Source organism: Cornus florida, unplaced genomic scaffold (assembly GCF_030987335.1).
Source record: "Cornus florida cultivar Cherokee Brave unplaced genomic scaffold, ASM3098733v1 CherokeeBrave_3.0.0_Hap2_Chr01, whole genome shotgun sequence".
Taxonomy (NCBI): domain Eukaryota; kingdom Viridiplantae; phylum Streptophyta; class Magnoliopsida; order Cornales; family Cornaceae; genus Cornus; species Cornus florida.
Window position 1 is genome coordinate 54,834,050 of NW_026775571.1, and position 14,607 is coordinate 54,848,656.

The window sequence follows — 14,607 nt, forward strand, 5'->3', positions numbered from 1 at the left end:
TCCAAGGAATAATTAATGTTTGGTACATTGCCGGACTCATGGGAGACCTTCAGAATGTCATTGTCTAATTCAGCTCCGAATGGCTTAATCAATATGGATCTGGCTAAGAGTAGTGTTTTGAATGAAGAGATGAGAAGAAAATCACATGGATCCAATTCACAGTTAGAGGTTTTGGTTACAGAAAATAGGGTGAGAAGTAAGAGCAGAGGTCAGAAGAATAAAGATAAAGGCAGAAGCAAGTCCAACAAGTTTTCTAATGTTAAATGTTATAATTGTGGCATGAAGGGGCACATCAATAAATATTGCAGAAAGTTAAAGAAAGAGAAAAAGGGGAAAGGGAATGAGAAAAAGAATGATGATGGCAATGATGATGATCGAGTTGCCACCACTACTTCCGAAGACTGCCTCATTGTTGATGATGATGATACTATTAATATTGCATACCATGAGACCAGCTGGGTAATTGATAGTGGTGTCTCTATTCATGTTACATCTTAATAGGATGCCTTCACATCCTATACACCAGGTGACTTTGGGACAGTAAAGATAGGAAATGATGGCTCGGCCAAAATCATTGGTATTGGACATGTGTGCTTGGAAATGAATAATAACACAAGATTGGTCCTTAAAGATGTAAGGCATATTCCTGACATTCGCTTGAACTTGATTTCTGCAGGCAAACTTAATGATGAGGGTTATTGCAGCTCCTTTAGTAATAGTTAGTGGAAGCTCACCAGGGGTGCTATGATAGTTGCTCGAGGCAAAAAGTTTTCTAGTTTGTACGCATTACAAACAAGAATTTCCAAAGGCACTATTAATACAATGAAGGATGAGCACTCAGTTGAGTTGTGGCACAAGAGGCTTGCTCACATGAGTGAGAAAGGCTTGACAATATTGGCTAAAAAGAATCTTTTATCAGGAATTAAGAGTGCATCTTTGAAAAAGTGTACTCGATGTTTGGCAAGGAAGCAGAATAGAGTTTCCTTCAAGAGTTCCCCTCCTTCAAGGAAATAAAGGTATACTTGACTTAATACATTCAAATATTTGTGGCCCTATGAAGACGAGGTCACTTGGTGGCTCTCATTATTTTGTGACCTTCATAGATGATCATTCAAAGAAATTGTGGGTGTATACTTTGAGAAGAAAAGATCAAGTGTTAGATGTGTTTAAACAGTTTCAGGCTTTCGTTAAAAGGCAAACTGGAAATAAACTAAAGTGCATCAGAACAGATAATGGGAGAGAGTACATAGGTCTTTTTAATAACTAATGCAGATAGTAGGGTATTCAACATCAAAATATGCCTCCCAAGACTCCTCAGTTGAATGGTTTAGATGAGAGGATGAACTGGACACTAGTTGAGAGAATGACATGCTTGCTTTCACAGGCACAATTGCCAAGATCCTTTTGGGGTGAAGCTTTTAGTACAGTTGTACATGTTCTTAATGTCACACCATGTACTTCTCTTTAGTTTGATGTACCTGACAGAGTTTGGATTGGCAAGGATGTTTCTTATGATCATTTACGTGTCTTTCAGTGTAAGGTTTTTGTGCATATTCCCAAATATGAGAGGTCTAAGCTTGATGTGAAGACCCGATAATGCATCTTTCTAGGCTATGGCCTAGATGAGTTTGGCTACAGGTTATATGATCTAATTGACAAGAAACTAGTAAGAAGTAGAGATGTTGTGTTTATGGAAGATCAAATCATACAAGATTTTGAAAAAACAGATAAAGTAGTGCCTCAGTACGATGATGGTTTGATTGACTTGGATCCAATTTCTTCGACAGATTTTCCAGCACATGTTGAACATGATGTTCAGGATGACCAACAAGGTCCAAGTAACAGTGATGCTCCTTTACAGATTAAGATTGATCAGTTATCAGTACAAGAGACACCACCAGATGTTCCATTCAGGAAGTCTATCAGAGACCGACACCCTTCCACTCGGTATTCTACAGATGAGTATGTGTTACTGACTGACGGGGGAGAACCTGAGTGTTATGCAAAAGCTATAGAAGATGAACATAAGACAGAGTGGATTGATGCAATGTAAGATGAGATGCAGTCATTACATGACAATCATACCTTTCAGCTCGTGAAGTTGCCTAAAGGAAAAAGAGCTTTGAAGAACATGTGGATTTACAGGGTGAAGCAAGAAGAACACACTTCACGGCCACGGTACAAGGCTAGACTTGTTGTCAAAGGATTCAGTCAAAGAAAAGGCATTAATTTTGATGAGATTTTCTCTCCAATTGTGAAAATGTCTGTCATTCGTGTGGTTTTTAGCTTAGCAGATAGCGTAGACTTAGAGATTGAGCAAATGGATATGAAAACTGTCTTCCTTCATGGTGACTTAGAGGAGGAGATTTATCTGAAGCAGTCAGAGGGTTTCAGGGTGAAAGGAAAAGAGGATTATATGTGTACGCTAAATAAAAGTCTTTATGGTTTGAAGCAGGCACCTAAACAGTGGTATAAGAAGTTTGAGTCAATTATGGGGGAGTAAGGCTATAAGAAGACTACTTCTGACCATTGTGTATTTGTACAAAAATTATCTGATGATGATTTTGTTATTTTATTGCTATATGTTGATGACATGTTGATTGTTGGCAGGAATCTTTCAAGAATTGATAAATTGAAAAGGTAACTAAGTCAATCCTTTGCTTTGAAGGACATGGGGCTAGCAAAACAAATTCTTGATATTTGTATTTATCAGACAGAAAAGAGAAGAAGTTGTATATGTCACAAGAGCAATACACTGGAAAGGTGCTTGAAAGGTTCAAAATGGATAATACTAAAGTGGTTAGCTCTCCTCTTACTACTCACCTTAAGTTAAACAACAAACAAAGTCTTTCCACAGTTAAACAGAAGGAAGATATGGAAAGAGTTCCATATGCCTTAGCAGTAGGAAGCTTGATGTATGCAATGATTTGCACAAGGCCAAACATAGCCCATACAGTTAGTGTTGTTAACCAGTTTTTTTCAAATCCAGGAAGAGAGCATTGGAATGCGGTAAAGTGGATTATGAGGTATCTTCGAGGCACTTCAAAGTTCAGACTCAGCTTTGGAAGTGGAATACCAGTGCTAGTTAGCTATGTAGATGCAGATATGGGGGGAGATATGGATACCCGCAAATCTACTTCGGGATGTTTGATCACCTTCTCAGGTGGGGTTGTCTCTTGGTAGTCGAGGTTGTAAAAATGTATTGCACTTTCTACAATAGAGGTAGAGTTTATTGCAACAACAGAAGCTTGTAAAGAGTTACTATGGATCAAATTTTTTTTGAGAAAGCTTTGTTTTAAGCAACAAAAATATGTCTTGTTTTGTGATAATCAGAGTGTTATTCACCTTGCTAAGAATTCTATTTTTCATGCCAGATTGAAGCATATTGATGTGAAATACCATTGGATCAGAGACGCTTTGAATGACAAGTTGTTGGAACTTAAAAAGATTCATACAGATCGCAATGGCTTAGACATGTTAATGAAGGCTCTAGCAAGGGAGAAACTTGAGATTTGCCACTTGATCGCTGGGATGGCGAATCCTCCCACTTAGTCAAGAAGGGGGAGATTTGTTAGGTTGGGTTCCCTCCTAATTGGAAGATGGCCCATGTGAAGCCAATGTGGGTTTGAAGCCTACATATATACACACATATATATATGTAGGTTTCTATATTGACAAAAGATATGAGCTGCGTCTTCTGCTGCTTCTGCCGAAAACAGAGAGAAAAATATTCCTAAAACCAGTTTTTGGAAAGTGCGACCAGATGTCATCAACGGCTTCAATCAACAGGTGTTTGTGGGCCGATTGAGCTCAAATTTGGCGGCAGGGTTCACAATACAAGGCTCTACATTTTGAATGGTAGAGATTGGATTTCGAGCATTCTGGATCAGTTTTTTAGGTCCGTAAACAATACCTCTATTTTGATGAGATCTCTCCTTAATCTTTGATTATAAGATATTTGTTACCAAGAAAGATTATTTCTTGAGATTGATTACCTCTAGTTCTAACTAGAGATAACTTTTGTACACCCATTATTTTATTGATAGTGGAAATTTAGTGACTACGGTCCAGTTGTTTTTTCCACGGTAAAAAATGATTGTGTCATTTGTGTGTGTGATGTTGATTATATTTTTCAGATTATTGTGCTCTATTTAATTGTTTCCTAACAAATTTACACATAGAGGGAGAATATATTTTTGCTGATTTAATTGTGAGAGATTCAGGTTGCTAGAATCAGTCCTTGAATCCTTGATTCAGGTTTGTTGGTTTGATTTGGCTTGTAGCACTTTTGAGTTGTTATAAAGAAAGGTAAACTTATTAAGTGTGATGTAGATAAGGTATCTGATAATTTGCCTGATAGAGTTGCTCCTGCGAAATAAATTTTTCTGAAGACATCAAATAATTTTGAGATTCTACAAAATGTGGAATATGTGGATTAGGTACCTATTGTGAAGGGCATTGAGGATGTTCAAATTGGTGGGTGAGGTGGAAGGTTAGGTAATAAGACTTTCTGGTGATGATGTTTCCATGAGTCCTACTGTAAAATGTGAAGTGGCTATTATCCAGGGTTTGTTGATAGATATTATACATTGGCTATAGTGCCTTAGGGTATGTCTCGTTCTCCTGGGATTGGTGAAGTGCAGAATACGGGTTCAAATGTCAAGAGTGTGAAAGCTGGGGTGCAAGCTGGGGGGACAAAGTCTGAGATTGGCAAGAAGAAAAACAAAGCTATTAGTGTTATTGATATGGTAACTATGAGCCATAGGGGTTCTTAGCCCCAACCTCTTATTTCTTAATGATTTCTTATTGGTATGTTAGGGGCTTAAATAAGCTCAAAAGATAAAGGGAGGTTAGGAACTAGATCAATAAGAATAACTCTCATTTTGTTTATTTTCAAGAAACTAGAGTTAAAAGTTGTAATTTTGATTTTATATCTAAAAAAATTCGAAGTAATTAGTGTTGGGTGCATAACTATATATCTCATGAGTTGGGCAAGATTTGGGTAGGATGTGATCCACTTAATTTTTTTGTGACTATCTTAGGTGAGATGGATTAAAGCTTGTTGCTTAAAGTTAGCATTGTTCAAACTGGGGAGGAGGTTTTTTGTACACCTATGTATGTTGCCAATACCCTTCCTAGTAGGAAGAAACTATGGGGGAAAATTATTCATTATTATAATATTGTTATTGGCCCTTGGATTGTGCTTGGAGATTGGAATGCTACTAGATTCCATGTGGATAAGAAAGGGGGGCGTAGGGTATAATACCCCTGATTTTGTAAGGGTTATAATTGAAATTTTAATATTTATTTTATTGTTTTCATTATTTATTTTAATTATTTTTGGTATTTATGTGGCTAGGTGCTTAATTGTTTTATTTTTTTGTTTCCATTTGATTTAAATTTAAATTTTGTATTTAATTGTAATGTTAATTAGGGTTTGAGTTTGGTACATCTCACGCCGACTAGAATTAAGTTTTCCATCGTGGATTAGGATTTGGGTTTAGGGTTTCTTGGGGCTTATATATATATATACTGCTATGGTCTTCAAAGGGTGGAAACCTTATACACGTACAATATAATGGAGAGAGAACAGAGAGGGAACAGAGAGAGATGGTGAGGAAAACAGAGGAGGAGACGAGGGTTTTGGCCAAGAATTAAGGCTGAACCAAGGAGAGGAGGAAGGCATGCTACTCATGGGTTAAACCTAGGGCAACAATGGAGTGGATGATAGTTAAGAGGTCACCAGAAAGTCTGGACAGAGGACGGCAAACTAAAATTACAGAGGCAAGTTCTATTCTGTCTGTCTCCCGTTGGCCTGTGTTCTGTGCACTCTTAGATGGTCTCTAGGGTGTTAATTAAATATTAATTGAGTTTTTTTCATGCCTATCATATGCCAAATTAGTCATCTGTATATGTTTACAACATGTCTGAAAGTTTCCTCGCATCTCTGTTCTTAGTTGTTGGTTTTAAAGCATGAAACTGTTATGGCTTTAATTGTTGTTGTGATACTCACTGTTGTACACTAAGTATTGGGATGATGTGGTATAAATATTAGACCATTAAATTAGTCTCAAGGAAGAACAGAAGGGGTAGGAATCGATCGGAGAAGGAGCAGATTGACGAAAACGGAGCAGAGATGAACTGGAGGCTCTCAAGAAGGAGAGAGCCGGCTCTAGAAAGTCAAGAGCCGGCTCCCCTTCAGCAAGAGCTGGCTCCAATAGGGGAAGAGCCGGCTCTTCCATTCCAAGAGCCGGCTCCAATTTGTTTTACGTCCAGAAAGTGTTTTCTAGGGCTCTGTTTGGTGTTTTGAGCACTGTTTGAGCTTCTAAGTGATGCTAATGAACTGTAGGGACTTAACAGAGGATCTAAGTAGTTAATTTTAAGTGTTATTAAACTTATTGTTGTATGGTTTAAGCCTCTAAGACAAAGGATGAAGCAGTGTAAAAATATACAACGGTGTATGCTACTAACAGAGAAAGGAACTAAATGGCTTGATTAAATTTTAGAAATTTAATGAGACTTCACGGGGGGATTAAATAGTTGATTTTGGGTGTTATTAAGACCCTAAATTGATTTAAGGTTAATTCTAAATTAACGGATCAAACTGTATAACACTTATGTACAATTGTATACGGTTAGTGGATGGATGAAGTTTTAAATGCTTAAGCTTATTTTTTAGGCATTCCAGTGGGATTTAATATATTTATAAAATGGGTTTAAATATATTATAGGGTCATTGGTGTGTTAGATGTGATCTATGCATGCTCTGAATGTTAGTTGTTGATTTATTAAATCATCTCCTGCAACTATATGGTTAACTGTTTGGATTTAGATTACTGTGGTTTGGATATTGGTTTGGACTGTAAATTGCTAAACTTTAATTTAGGTGTTGTAATTTACTTGGTTTGGATGCCAATTATGAAATCTTATATATTATTCTGCAATCAACTGGATTAGGGTTTTGAACTTAAATTGCTATAATATTGTATAAACGATGCTGCAATTACTTGGCTTTGGTTTTGGATTTAAATTACTTGCTTATTATATATATGTGGTAATTTACATGGATATGGAGGATTGTATGAACCGGTATGGGACGGTGTCATACTAGGTTTGGACAGCACCAGTTGCTAAAGTCCTACCTATACTGGAATAAGGGTTCGGATGATTAAAACAGAAACCACCCTAAATACTTAAGTCTGTGCAGTTGAATAAGCTGAACGACTTACTGAATTTCTTATGGATGAATGTGAATAGATTTTAAATATATCATTATGTTACCGTGACAAGAGCATTAGTCTTAAAGTCAACGGTTAGGGTGCATGTATCACCTAGAATGGATAGGGGTTTAATTAAAACAATAAATCCTAATTTTATGTCGTGTCATGGCAACGAATCAGTTGAGCGGCACTACATTGGTTTGGATGGGAATTTATATATATAAATTATGGTACCGCGATTTGTGCTTGAGTCTCATAGTCGACGGTTATGGTGCGTATATGCAGTAGGATGCATAGCTAGTTATGTTGGGTGAGGTATACCCTGTTAGGCTTAGGTAGTCATGCCCACTCAGGTGCGTATTGCATGTTACCTTCTATTCAGGTTGAGACCCTCAGCATAGTTGGTGAGAGTCCTGTAGTGTGGATATGTATTTATCTATTACGGACTATATAGATATGTTTGAGACGTCTAGGATGTATCTGCGTATCGGGTCTCTGTTTGGATTGTAGTTAGGATAGAATTTGTTCGTGGGCCTGACCCACTATTATTTTTCAGGTAACGGACGGTTCCAGGTCTTAGAGCTTGTTCGTGCCGAGCAGAGATGACTACTCATTCTACCGACGATGTAGGGGGTTCTTCATGGTTTAGCAGTGGACTTATTTTTAGTTGTTCACTTTCCAGTATTGGCTTTTGATTAGGGGTCCACTAGATGGATTCCCGAGTTGTATTATAATTGGAGAAGTTGGATGTAACAGACTAGTTCTTATTTATAAGATTTATTCTGAAGTTTTCAATAAAGGATTTGCATTTAGTTTCTTTCCAGCGAATTTTATTTACTCATGTTTATCTTAATTATATTCTGTGTTCAATTATTGCTAATTTGTTTGATATCTTCGGGTAATCGGGCGTGGGCCTGGCCAACCCGCATCCGGAAATCCGGGGGTATCACATAGGGTTCCACAAAAAATCATGGATGACTTCAATGGCTATCTTCAGAAGGGTGGGTTGCTGGAGCTTGCTTTTTCTAGTGGAAAATGGCCTTGGTGTAATAGGTAGGGGACCTCTAGAAGAATTTTTGCCAAACTAGATAAGGTTTTCATTAATGATACATGGTTGGATCAATTTTTAGGTTCAAAGTGTCTTATTCTTCTGTAAGCTATTTAGACCACTACGGTATCATTGTGAATATCTTTAGAAATTTTGTTACTGGGCCTAAGCCATTCAGAATGTTAAAGGTTTGGTGTTTGTAAAAAGATGTGCATTATGTGGTTCAACAAGCTTGGGAGGAAGAGGTAACTGGTACCCCTATTCACAAGCTACTTAAGAAACTAAAGAATGTTAAGAAAAGTATCAAAGCATGGAGCAAAAATTGCTATGGTGATGTTGGAGAGATGGTTTATCAGGAAAAATAGTAATTGGAAGATGTCCAAGTCAAGTTGTTATCTAAATCTACAGAGGAGGTGTATGTTTTTTAACAGCAAGCTAGGGATAGTTATCAAAGTGCATTATCTGATCAATAAATCTTGTATGCTCAGAAGTCTAGGATCTTATGGTTGAAGGATTATGATAGATGCTTAGCTTATTTTTACCACAAGATGAAACAATATAGGCAATTTAATGCCATCACTTCTATTGAAAATGAGGTAGGTTAGTCATCTACTAATCCCAAGGTCATAAGGGAGTGGTTTGTTGAATTTTATTAGAATATGTATTAGAGAGGTACTGGAGGAGCACGAGACGATTTTCATCCTGGGCAATAGCTTACTCCTGAAGATAGGTTTGGTGTTAGATGCTTTAGTTTTTCAAGAAGAACTCATGGCTGTTGTGATGAATTTTCACCCTGATAAAGCTCCAGGGCCCAGATGGTTTCCTTGCTAGATTTTTTCAAACTTTCTGGACTATAGTAGACCAAGATATGTATTCTAGAGTTCAACATTTTTTCACCAAAAGTTCTTTTCCAGTGGGGGTGAGTAGCTATTTTCTTGCTCTCTTCCCTAAAATTGGTAATGCTATGAGGGTAGGGGATTTCAGACCAATTACTCTTTGTAATCATCTTTACCCTCTTCCCTAAAATTGGCAATGCTGTGATCATCACTAAGATTATGGCTAACAGGCTTTCTGTGGTTCTCCTTAAGTTTGTGGGGCTGGAACTGTGACGGCCCAAGTTTTGTAAACCCAGTGCGTTAGTGATGACCAAAAGATGACCCGATAACGGATCCGAAATGTGGAAGCGAAAGGTGAAACAACGGTCTCTAGAGATACAATACGTCTCTAAGACACCAATGTGACCCTCAATGAGGTCACAGAACCCAAAGGAAAACAAATGCAAAAGTGTCGTTTCAAAAACGGACAAAAAGGAACCTAGGGGCAAAGTGGTCATTTTGCAAAAAAAATGGATTCAAGTGCTATCAAGCACACCACTGGGAAGACAACAAAAAACTAATCAAGATGGATTTAAGAATCGCATGATTCGGAATCCAGATGAAGGAGAAACGACAAAACAAAGAAAAACGAGCAATAAAGCTAAAAGGGTAAAATGGTAATTATCCAAAAATATTCGAGTGTAACTGAGCACACCGTTGGATAGGTAATAAAAAATTAATCAATTTAAAAAAAAAATTCACTTGATTTGGAGTCCGGATGAGGGAGAAAGGTCAAAAACAAAATCGACGTCGCGGCGGTCCGACAAAGGCCGTGACAGCTACAGTGCCGTCAACCCACTACTGCTGCAATTGAGAGTAAAAACGGGTATCTAAACGGACTTTTTTGGAAAAACTCAAAGAAAAAACCCCTCCTAAAATCAATTTTTCTACCCGACTCGCTAACGGAAACAAAAAAAATGCATTGTAAAATGCCAAAATACCCTCAAGAAAATCAAGTCTAGAAGTTGAAATTTGTTTCAAGCTACTGCCCAAAGAAAGGAAATGGGGCTTTGGAAGGTTTTTAAATTGCCTAAATTGAAAATTCAATCTTAAAATACACCCATAAGACCCCCAAAAGTTTCGGATCGGTCGTCACACTTTTCAAAAAAAAGTCGATGAATAGTGCCAAGTACATTTGCACTAAAGTCGGCAAAAACCTGGCAGCAATGATTTTTCGGAAAAAAAATAGATTTTTGAGGGCCAAGATGGCATTTTCTGGGAAAAAAAAAAAAAAAAAAAAAAACAAAGAAGAAACCCCCCTCAAAATTGAGTTTTCTACGTGACTCATGAGGAACAATGAAAAAAACGCATTTTAAAATACCCGAAATGGCCCTGGAACAGAATAGGGTAAAACTCCTTAAAAATGCTACTTAGAGTCTTTGTTTCATCAAGGATGGTGTTGTTTGCCAAAGTGAGCATGCAAGCATATGTAATGTGATAAAATAGATGTGTTGCAATGGCCTATAGCCTCATGGCATGTCATATGCAAAATAGAACCCTTTAATGCATTAATCCACATATCTTCCATAGGCAACAATGAAGTTCAAAGTTAGCATACATTTCATATTAGTGTCTTTGGTCATTGGCCTCATTACAACCACATTCTAAGAGTGTTAAAAGTTACACTTAAGTGCACATTATATAACTTAGACAATAAGTACAAGTTTTATCAAAGTAAGCAAAAGTAGGACAAGATATGCTAACATATGCACATTCTATGTCATCAAAAATATTTCAAGAACTCTAGTAAGTCTAAGAATGTTGTGCATCCTACACTAAGGCTTCTTTACCTGCAAAACACCTATTAACTTAGGGGTGAGTAAACAAGTTTACTCGTAGGGAATGCATGGGTTTATCTTTATACTAAGTTACAATCTAATACCATTTAATTCATGCTATCAAGTGACAATAGAACTTTCAACATAACACAATGAGATGTAATTTCACAAAGTTAACAACTTGGAATTTAAATGCGAAATCAAACCAAAGTGGATACTTGGACGTCACGCCGGATCAAACCGATAATGTGGTTACTTTAGGGTTACTAGCCCATGGTTAACCTCCCTATGTGTGCACTAGACTATATAGAGGGACAATCCCCCGTACTAGAACCAAGTCCTAGCCGTAGCCAACAACGACATCCCTAAGTTTTCAAAATCAACAAATTGTGCAACAACGTATATATATCAACATGCATATACAAGATATCAACTATTTACCAAGCACAATCCAATTTTGAAAACTTATACAATGCATGCTCAAAGTCTACAACTACTATGGCATGAAAGATGTCAAATACAAAGTGTGCAATTCCTTACACATAGTAACAATATATTCAATAAGGATAAATATATTCTCATGAATATAAAAGTAACAACATGTTATCTAATACTCAAAAGTAATTAAGTGAACATACACCAAATCCAAATCCAAATCCATGATTTAAATATAAAAACAACTTCCAAAATACAATTAAATGCATGGAGTAATAAAATAGAATTTAATTAAACATAAATAGTTAAATTCTCTAAATTCCAAGTTAATCCCAAATAACCTCAATTTAATATATATTGAAGGATATGTCATGGTCATCACATATATAACATCAAATGACATTTAAGTAATTAAAACACTTAAAACAAAATTAATCAAGCTAATTAATTAATTTCCTCTAAATTTTTAAACAATTCCAAATGCCCTCAATTTAATCTATGTTAGAGAATATGCCAAGACCTATCCAAATATCACATTACATCATGATTTCATGCTTGCTATCACCATGTGAATTAAACTTTCACAAAAGATAAATATTAAATAAATTTTGCAATTCTTATCCAAATGCCCCAAATTTAATATATGTTGTAGTACATGTCATGGTTATTATATAAATCACTTCAAAACTTGATTTAAGTCATAGGAGCATATAAATAAAAATTAATTAAATTAATTCATTAATCCCTCTAGATTTTAAAACAACTCTAAATGACCTCAAATTAACATAAGTTATGAATCAAGCCATGGTCATGTTATTTATCAAGTCTAAAGTAAATTTCATACAAGTTAGCATTAGTCATTTATTTCTTATTTCAATACAACACATGCATTTAACTTAGATATCACTATAGGAATAAATAAAATCACTTGGAAGATAAATGATAACATCCCCTACCTCACAAGAGGATTGTTCCTCTTGAATCCAAGGGAAACAAGCTTAAAAATGGAAAACCAAACAAGAGTTTTGTAGAAGTAGAGGAGAGGAATAAAAAGTATTCCAAGGTCAATGATCTAAGGTGAGTGGAAGAGCCTCAAAATTTAAAGTCAAAGCTTAAGGTTTTAAGCTTTCTTCAATGGAGTCTAGGGTTCTTATGTGTAGGATAATGTGAAAATGAAAAAGATGAAACGTGAGTGGAGGATTTAGAGGTCCTCCACTCACTAGGTGAACCTACACCATAGTCAACACACACACAAAATGCAAGACTAATTGTGAGTCTTACACTTGTCATCATCCTAAGGTTCCCTTCTAGAATTAATCCTAAGCCTACACTTGTCAACCATCCAAGCCAACTAGTGGTCCAATCCTAGGTCAACAAGTGGATGAATCTCCACCCTCCATGTATCATGAGATTAAGCCTCCAAGTGGTTCCACCACAAAATCAACAAGTGGTACCATAGGAATGTGACACTTGTCACATTTTTCAGAAATTGCAAAAAGGTCCTTTTTGAAAATATCTTCCAAATTAATTTGCAAAATGGTCCCTAAGACGAAAAATAATTACTTTACTTAATTACCCAAAAACCCCTCAAGTTATGGATAATTACAAAAAGTCTTGTTTTCATGGCTTTACAAAGAAAGTAAGCATTTAATATGCATTTCTACAAAAGTAAAAATGTAGATGTCATGGAATTTAAATATCATGGACGTATGCAAAACCGGAATCAAATCCGAGCACAAAAAATGAGGTTATGCAAGTAAAAGTGAAAAACGAGAAGAGGACGAAATAAGGAAAAGACGAAAAAATGAATAGTGTTAAAAAACAAAAAAAATGTGGAAATGATTCGGTCCTCAAAGGAAGTTGTCAATCTAAAGGAAAGAGTCTCAGAAACCATTTTCGAGCACTCGTAACGATACTAAGAGGCGGGAAATCGAACCCGAAAAGGAAAAGACAATGAAAAAAATTTATTCGCAAAATTTGAAGAAAGGGAAAGAAATGAAAATGACCGGGTCATTATAGGAACAGAGTGTTTTCATTAAGGGTAGGAGAATCCAAGATGCTATTATTATTGCTCATGAAATGGTGAGTGAATTTAACAGCCCTAGACATCCAATTATGACCATAAAGGTTGACATTATGAAGGCTTATGATTCGGTGTCTTGGGGATTTTTATTAAAGGCTTTGAGTTCTTATGGTTTTAGTGACTGTTGGGCGACTTGGGTATCATCTCTCCTCTCTTCTACTAGGTATTTTGTTATGGTAAATGGTTCCCCAGCTGTTTTTAATCAACCTAGTAGAGGATTAAGATAGGGTTGTCCTTTATCCTTACTTTTGTTTACCTTGGTGACAAAGCACCTAACTCAGAGTTTGAATCCTGCTATACGGAATGGGAGTCTTATAGTATCACACATTGCTCTCAAGACTAATTCATCTATATGTCACACTTTTTTTGCAGATGATTTATTAGTAACCTATAGGACCTCATTGTCTATTGCAAGGACTCCACCCTCTATTTTTAGCAAATTTGAAAGCTCTACTGGTTTGAAGATCAACCCCCCAAAAGAGTAGTATTAATTTTTCGAAGGCAAATAAGGTGGAAAGGTCTTATCATTGATCTGCTCTGGTGTAAGGGATAATTCTTACCTCTGGATTACCTATGCCTTCCTTTTTATGCTAGTGGTTTGAAGAGAGAACACTATGCTATTTTACTTGACAAAATCACTCAGAAGATCAGGAGTTGGAGTAGTAAATTACTTTCAGTAGTAGGAAAAACAGAATTGTTGAAGACTGTCATCACTCCAGTTTGTTTGTACTGGTGCAGTGTTTTTCAATTCCTATGGCTGTGATTAATTAAATATAGAAACTTTGTAGGGATTTCTTGTGGGGGAGTAGAGATAATGTCAGAAAGATTATTTTCTAAACTGGGACATGATCACCAAAACTAAGGCTGAAGGTGAATTGGGTATCAGAAGGTTGGGGGACATCCAAACAACTTCCAAATGTGTATTAATTTGGGAATTTTTGGTTAGTAAAGATATATTGTGGATTTTTTGGTTTAAGAATAGGTATGTTACTACTTCATCTTATTGGAATGTTGTCCACAGGGCTTCTCACTCTATTGTTCAGAAGTCTATGGTCAATATTAGAGTATAATGAAACAGCACACATCATTCTCTATTGCCCAGGCCAAGTTTTGAAACTTTTTACTGATCCTTGGTCAGATGGCCAAACTGTGGTCCAAAATTTGGCTA